Genomic DNA, 8,629 nt, shown 5'->3' on the forward strand with positions numbered 1-8,629 from the left:
CCCACATAAGAGATCATGGCGCTGGGATTGGCCCCTGTGGCCACCCATCATTTCTGCCTCCAGAGGGGTTATAAAAAGTCTCTAAACTCCTCCTCCTTGACAGGAGTTGCTCTTTTGGACCCACAAAACTTGTCTGATGGGCTTGATCAAAACTTTCTCTGTTTGCCAGTGAGCCCAAGGGGCTCTGCCAGCATAGGGCTCCTGGGTGACCCAGCCAATCCCTTCCCTGCTTCATTTTCAAACCTGCTTATTTGTCATCACAGGCATTGCTGAGAGCAGACATTATAGAAAGGTGGCACAGTATAACGGTTACGCACTCGGGCTCCAAGGCTCCCAGCCTAGGTTCAAATCCTGGCATCTTCTGGCTGGGTAGCCAACACAGCAAGACAACTTCTACCTTGCCCAAGAGCACCAGGACCAAATGGACTGGAGATGAGGAAAGAGGGGCCAGGAGGGCCGTGAGGCCACGCTGAGGAGTCTGGATTTAATTGTGGTAGGGAGACGTTTGAAAATGCAATACCATAATGAATGATAGCCACTGATAATGTGATGGTTTGGTGAAACTGGAACAGGTTTGGAGCGAGTCCCCAAAGAGAAGACCAGACCCACTGCTGGTGCACTAGAACCACTTCACGTGGTGTGCAGACAGACAGTTCATTTTTATGATAATAGATTCATTTTAACGTGCATTATAAAAATATACATAACCAACTCACAAATTCTGTGATTTCCCATTTATGGGAGTCATATAAGGTCTTATTTTAAAACAGACACATTCAAATTAAGAAAAAGCATGTTTTGATTTAAAGAAAATGATCAAGGCGGCTGCAGGCCGGGAGGCAGGCAGATGTGGCAAACGGCCACGCCGACGAGCACCACCGGCTTAGGCGTCCTGGCAGGTGGGAGGCCCCCCAGCAGCTGTGCGATCTTAGACAAGGGGCTTGCTCTCTCTGAGCTGTTGTTTCCACCTCTGCAGAACAGAGGCAGAAGAAATGAGGTCACGTGCAAACTCAGTTTGTTAGTTTCCTCCCTTTCTGGCACCACCCCTCCCCCTCCCCCTCCCCTCCCCACCCCCAACCACCCACAGGCTGCTGGCAGGGGCACAGGGGCCGGGGGATATAAGCCCCGATCTGTCTGATGCTGGGTCCAGGGTCACGCCCTCAGGAGGGGCCAGTGACCATGGGGACAGCCTCCTCCTGAGCAAGTGGCATCTCCCAGGCACTGCCTGCCTCCAAGGAGCACAGTTCTGATAGGTCACGTGTTCCTCATGCGTCACCAGCCTCCAGAACAGTTTGTCTCTGCACGGCAACCTCAGGCACTTTCTGCAGGCGGAAGCCCGATCCTCCGTACTTTCATCTCCTCCAAACCTCCCGAGAAAGGGTATCTGCTACCCCGAAGGTCGGGCCCTGGTCAAGACCACTGTGGTAGGCAGAACAGAGAACCCCCAGGGTTGCCCACGTCCCAGTCCCTGACTGCACGCCGCCTCACCCGGCCTGGGATTTTGCAGGCCTGAGTCACTGAAGGAACTTGAGACGGGGAGACCTGGCACTACCCAGGCAGGCCCGGCCTAGTCAAAGCGTTCCCACAAGCATGAGAGGGAGGTGGGAATATTGGAGTCAAAGGTCAGAAGAGGCTAACCTACCGACTCCGAAGGTGGAGAAAGGGCCCCGAGGCCAAGGAAGACAGGCAGCCTCTAGAAGCGGAAAAGGCGAGGGAACAGATCTTCCCGTCCGAAAGCCTCGCAGCCCTGTGGGCGCCTCCATGTGAGCCCAGCAAATCCCCTTCTGGGCTTCTGACCCGCACAGCTTCAGGGAACTCGTCTGTGTTGTTTTCCGCCACTGACCTTGGGGCTTATCTGTTACAGCAGCAACAGTAAACTCATCCATCTTCTCGGCGGTGCTCACAGCAGAACCCGGGTCTCTCTGACACCAGAGCCCACAACACCCTGCAGAAGCCACAGTCCCCATCCTCACAAGCACAGCCCTTGACCCCCTCAAGTGTGACCCCGGGCATGTTGGGGACCTCCCTGAGCCTCTGCTCCCGCCTGTGCAGGGTGGGAATGATGCCATCTCCTGGTCTGTGGGGATTCGGTTGAAAGAAATGCCCGTGGCGGGAAGCAACACTGCACAAGCCCCTTACTCCTCTCTGCCCTTTCCCGTTACAAGTGACAAGTTTCAATCTCCTCCAGACCCCTTGTTAAACTCTCTCTCTTAACTGGTGGACCCTGGAAAACTTCAGCCCTTCCGAACTCCTCAAGACGAGGAGGAGGAGGTGCTCCGTGTCTCCGCAGTCACAGCCAGACGGAGCCGGAATCGCCTGTGAAGCTGCCCTCCCCAATGTCACTGCTGACACAGGAGCCCTTCAGGACACCCTGACCTCAGGGGTGAGTCGTGTACCCCAGAAAGTCACCTTTAACCCCAAAGCAGTCCGTAACTCTGGCTGGCTGTCTTGTTTAATGATTCGCTGCCATCGTATATTATTATGTCAGCAGACATCTCTGTTTCCTCCAAGGAAGTTACTTACGAGGTTTTTCTGTTTTGTTGTGTTAAGCCAGAAGAACACCATGAGAGCTTTCCTGCTCACCCACATGTCTGGAGGTAAAAATGAAACCCACGCCTCTGCCGAGTTGCGTGTTTAAACAAAGAGGGGGAGAGCCTGGTGTCCTTTCAGCAAACTGAGGGTCTGGCTCAGAGCCGGGACTCCAGGAACGACACCAGTGACGATCGATCGCTGCCGTGATCATCTCTGCCCTGAGCCGAGCCCTTTCCCAGCTCACAGCTCCCCTGGGCCTCCCCTGCCCGGCCCAGACAGGGAGGCAGCAAGGAGGTGCTGGTCTGAGCCTGGCAGGTCCACAGGTAGCTCCGGGGCTCTCCTTCCCTGGGGAGTTCCTCAGTGCCCTCTGTCCCCTGCCCAGGCTGAAGGTCTAGCTTCCAGGCAGGCCGCTGGCCTGTAATTCTCTCCCAGCGGCCCGTACCACCTCCCTCTTCCTTTGACGTTTGGAGCTGTGGCCGGGGAAATATACGCAGCCTCACAGCACTCCCTCCCTTTGCCCTGCCCCCGACCCCACAAGCTCACCAGGGGCTGGGACCTGAGCACAAGACCTCGGGTCCCTCCCCTACTCCCCTGTCCCTCGGAGGGCCAGCCCGGCAAGGATGGCCCACGGGCCTGGGTTTGGGGAGAGCAGGCCCTCCAGCACCCGGCGGTCAGTCCCAGGGTCAGGCAGGGAGGGGCCCAGGGGCTGTCTGTCCGAGACAGAGACACCGCATCAGGGAGGCTGCCTCTCGCTGGCCGCAGCCAGGGCCACAGTCGTGCCTCCGAGTACTGGTGCATCAGTGCTGCCGTGGTTCTGAAGGGAGAAGGCCCCTCGGAGGGAGGCTGCGGAGGGACGGCACCGCGGCCGGACCGGGCCCTGTCTGTGGGGAGCCCACTCCCCTCCCGGCCGGGCCCCGGCCCCCGCCCAGCCTTTGCCCCTCTCTGAAGCTCCGGGGTGGGGACTGTCACACTGTGTCCAGGCCTACTGTGTAGCTTCCCATCTTCCCGCTGTTGACCCCACCCTTGGAAAGAACCTCACAGACCCAGGTCCCCGAAAAGCCAAGCCGGTGGCTGTAGTAGCACACCTGCCATTAACACCATAGCAAGAATGACCTCATTAGGGCATTTCCCTTGGAGAGGGGATTTCTACTTAATCAAATAAAAATAACAACAACAACCACAAACAACAAAAGTGATAGGCCCTGCTAAGGGCCTATCCCTGGAAGAGGTTTAAAAAAAAAAAAAGGCAAAGCGCTACTATATATTTATCATTTTGGCCCATTAAGGGACTTGTAGGAAATCTATGGTTACCCTGATTAAAAATGGACAGGCTCAATAAGGGTATGCCTTGTACTCTTTGTCCTAACTTCCCTATTCCTGCCAGGAATGCAGACACAATGCCTGGAGCAGCAGCAGCCATTTAGGAGGCATGAGAACAAAAGCCACGGCCTAAGGATACTGGAGCAGGGACATACAGAGAGCCCATGGGGTGGGGGGGCATCGATGGCATCATGAAGCCTCTGGACCCCTTTCCTCTGGACATAATGTAATGTGAGAAAAAGAAACCCAACCAAGGTCTTCTGACTTCATCCATTCATTCAGCAAGAGGCTTGTGTCCGGCGCTTGGGACACAACAGTGGACAAGACAGACCAAGTCTCTGTTCTCATGGGCTGAACACTCTGGACGGGGAGAGAGTAAACACAGAGCCACGTAAACAAGGGCACTTCAGCGAGCGGAGTGCCAGTCCCTGCGATCCGAGGCCTCCGCCAGCCCAGCTTCTGGGCTGGACTGGAGAATAGATGCGCTGTGGGACTTGGGGACACTCTCTTCCCCAGTTCGAGCTCTGTCTCTCCATCCGTAACACCAGGGAGGGGTCCAAGGCCACCCTCTCTGAACCCCGGCCCCCTCCGCCCGGCCCCAGGGCCCGGCAGGTCACTTATTCTGAGCAGCCGTACCCGGTGCCTGGCGCCCCGCCCCAGCCTGCCGGGGGTGTTGCTGCCCTCAAATTCCTCAGCGCTGGGTAAACAGCAGGGAGGCCCCGTCAGCCAGCCCGGGCCTCCTGACTGCGACCCTTTCAGGGCTGCCAATAAATCTCCAACAACTGCTGAAAGATCTGTCCCCAGCCGGCTGCAGGCTGAAGAGCCCAATTGTGGCCAAGTCCCCTCCCTGCCAGCCCTGCACACCGTCCGGGGCCACGAGGCCAGGCTGTACTCGGCAGCCATCACGGCTGCTGCTCCAGGGCCACCAGCCCTGCTCTGGATACCCCCGCTGCCACTAACCCCATGCCCAGGGCGGCCGCTGGCCTTCTGCTCACGGGAACCTGGGTCTGCTCCAGGGTCCTCATCAGGGAGCAGAGGACGGACATGCTCATCTGACAGGTGGCTGCATCATTCTTTTACTTATTTAACAAGTGCTGTTGTCTGCCTACTATGTGTCAGGCCCTGGGCAAGGCACTGGGGCTAGAGCCGTGAGCAAGACCGAGGCCCTGCCTGTGGCGGGCTGCCATTCCAGCAGGAAGCCTGTGGATCCCAGCCCCCACTCAGAACAGCTGGAGCGGGGGCCTCCTGCCCAGCCAGGGAGGCCTGGAGGCTGAGCGAGGCTGGGTCCACAGGTGGCGGCCCCAGTGACCCTCCAACACCCAACCGAGTAAGGCCGGCACCAGTAATAGAAACACTACCAGTAATAGCATCACTGGACCGGGGGTAACAATACCACCTCTTAGTAAAAGGAATAATAGATGTGAAACCAGCGATCTAAAAATAGCCAGCCCCTCCGTGAGAGGGGTATCAGGTGCGGGGGAAATCCAGAGACCCTGACAGGGGACAGACCTGGGTTCACACCTCACCTTTGCCCCCGGCAAGCTGTGTGACTGAGGGCCAGTCTCACTGCCTCTCTCGGTTTTCTCATCTCTGAAGTGGGCACGTCCATAGGTCGGCCTTTGTGAAGATTGAGACAATGAGGATGTTGCACTGGACACGTGGCCTCTGAGGCACCTGTTCCCCTCCTACTCATCACCTTTCTCCCTGCCAATCATGTCTCTTAAAGGCCGACTCTGAGGAAGCCCTGTCTGGCTCCAGAACTTTCAGGAGTCCCCTGGGGCCTGCGGGACCCAGTCATCAGCCCCACTAATCAGGGGCCGCCACCGCTGTCTGCACCTGCCCGGGGACGCCACGACCTTCTCAGAGGCAGGGCTCTTCCGGGTCCCACAGAGTGGGGCAGCCGCGAGGCCCGGGGCTCTGCAGGGGCAGCCTCCACCCCGCAAGGAAACCTTGGCCAAGAGGGTTTGGGGGTGCCAGACCTGAAGCTGTCACTGGTATCACCAGCCTCAGCCCTGCCCCATCACCCCACAACCCCCTTGTGCTGGAGGGAAACGTGGGGGTGTTTGTGGTTGGAGAAGGGTGCTATTTCCCATCAGGCTAATCTGATGTTGACATTTTCCATCCTGCCCCTCGGCGGCTCTGTTAAGCAAAGAGGCCCCGTGCTCCTTCGAGGAGGGGAGGCTGAGCCCCGCCACCCCCTGGGAGGGCCCAGGAATGACGAAGGGCCTGGTGATGTCCAGGGAAACAGAAGCGGCGGCGGCACTGCCTTCCATCATCCCTGGGGAGCCCCTCGGGGGTTGCAGACCACCTACAGAGGGTTGGCCTTGCACATGCGTTATCCCAGTTTAACTCAGTGATGGTGCTGCGCTTGTGTCCATTTTACAGACTAAGAAACTGAGGGTTCCAGTGGTAAATCAGTTTGCCATGAGTACACTTAGAGTTGGGGTTCAGGCTTGAAACCTTCATACTTTCCACCACACCACAGGACCCGCTGGTGCTGCTCCGGACTGCGCAGGGATGCAGAGGGGTGTACGGGGGGCAGACCTGCCCCGCCCTCTCCACGCCATCCTCTAACCATGCCTGGGATGCTCCCCTCAGCCCTTCTCTGTGTGGCCAAAGTAGTGCCCTTGCCGTTCAAGATTTCACAATTCTTCTTTTTTTTTTTTAGATTTTATTTATTTATTTTTAGAGAGGGAAGGGAGGGAAAGAGAGAGAGAGAGAGAGAGAGAGAGAAACATCAATGTGCCGTTGCTGGGGGCTGTGGCCTGCAACCCAGGCATGTGCCCTGACTGGGAATCGAACCTGCGACACTTTGGTTCACAGCCCGAGCTCAATCCACTGAGCTATGCCAGCCAGGGCTCACAATTCTTTTTGAATAGATAACACATGCGTGTGGGTATGAAGTAAGAAATCAGTATCATTCCACCCCTGTCCTACAGCTACCCCAGCACCCTCCCCTGGGGCAACACTAATACCTGGTTCCTGGAATTTCCTTCCAGAGTTGTCCATGCATAAACAAGCCCATATCATCACCAAAAATGGTAGCATACCTCATACATCTTCTGTACCATGTGCTCTTCGCTGAACAATGTGTTCGGATCTTGTTCCATTTAATGACACAGTTATTACAGCTGCAAAGTATTCCTTTGAGTGGCTGTCTCTTAACTAACTAAACTTTAACCTGTGGATATTAGATTGTCCACAATCTTTTGCAATTACAAATACAACAGCAATTGATGTTATTGTATATGCATATTTCCACATGTTTAAGCACCTGTGTAAGTTAAATTTCTTAACAGTGAGATTACTAGGTTAGAGAATGTGAGTGTGCCAATTTTAGTCAGCACTGACAAATCGTTCGTCATAGAGGTTGTACCCATATATACTCCCACCAGCCCTGTAACACAGTGCCTGTTTCCCACATCCTCACTGACACAGTGAGTTATCAAACTCTTTCATCTGTAACAGTGTGATACATGAAAAGTAGCTTGCATTGCAGTTCAAGTCGTTTTATCAGCAACGTTAAGAGTGTTTTCATGTGTTTAGAAGTCATTTGTATTTCCTTTTTTATAAACAGTCAGATCCTTTGCTCAATTTTCTGTTGGTTGGTGATCTAGTTCTTATTGATTTTATGGTGCTTTTTACATATTAAGGAAGTGGGTCTGTTGTCAGTAATAAAAGTGGTACGTATTCTTACATAGTTTACCTTTTGATTTGCTGTTGGGGTTTTTTTCGCCATTTAAAACAGATACTAGATTTAACAGTATCTGTTAAAATGTCAAATTATAAAAATATTCCTCAATTTTGTGTGGCTCAGTTAGTTGGGCATCATCCTGCAAAGTGAAAAGTCAACGTTTCAGTTCCTGGTCGGGACACAGGCCTGGGTTGTGGGTTCGGTCCCTGGTTGGAGTGTGTATGGTGTATGAGAGGCAACCAATAGATGTTTCTCTTTTACATCGATCCTTCTCCCTCCCTTTCTCCCTTCCTTCCCCTCACTCTGAAAATAAAGAAACAAAATCTTTAAAAAATATTTCTCAGTGTTTTTTACTAACACTTTAATGCTGCTGTTTCTGGACTATTCCTTCTCTCTGGACTATTCCATGACCGGGGCACACATTCCTTGTGTGCCCCGGTCATGCCGTCTCTTCATGCCGCCCGTGTGCTGGGGGGGCGGTGGAGGCTCAGCCAGGCAGCAGTGAGGCTGGGCACGCACAGAGCGGGAATCCGCAGATCTCTGTTCACAGGCCGGGCCGCCTGGGTCACTGGAAGGGGAAAGGGTGCAGACCCAGGAAGCCTGGTGTCGTGCTAGGAGGAGCTGGGAGCTAGAGGTGAGAGGATGGTGCGTGCTGAGCCCCCGCTTTGCAGCACCTTCTCTTACCTTCACAACAACCCAGGGCCCCCTAAGATGGAATCACCTCACTCTGCCATTTCACAGGTGAGGCAGCTGAGGCTTTGAAAGGCTGGATGACTTGCCCAGGATCCAACAGCCAGTAAGCTGCAGAGCTGGGACTCAAATGCTGGCCTGGGGGGAGTGAAGCTGGTTCTCAGCTTCTGTGATGGCTGAAGGGAGTCAGGGAGGCTGTGTCAGGGTGTGGGCAGCGGTTGGTGGTCAATGACTCTCCCTCAGGGTAACAGGGTGGGTGGGGGAAGCAACTGGAGTTGGGAGATAGGAAGCCAGCAGCCACAGATAAGGCAGGAGGTGGGCGGGTGATGTGCACGTCCTGGTGGCGGCTGGAACGGGAATGAAATCTCGCCAGATCAGCACAAAGGCTTCTCG

The sequence above is a fragment of the Phyllostomus hastatus genome, unplaced genomic scaffold (assembly GCF_019186645.2).
Source record: "Phyllostomus hastatus isolate PE091 unplaced genomic scaffold, TTU_PhHast_1.1 phas_scaffold_182, whole genome shotgun sequence".
In the NCBI taxonomy this organism is placed as follows: Eukaryota; Metazoa; Chordata; class Mammalia; order Chiroptera; family Phyllostomidae; genus Phyllostomus; species Phyllostomus hastatus.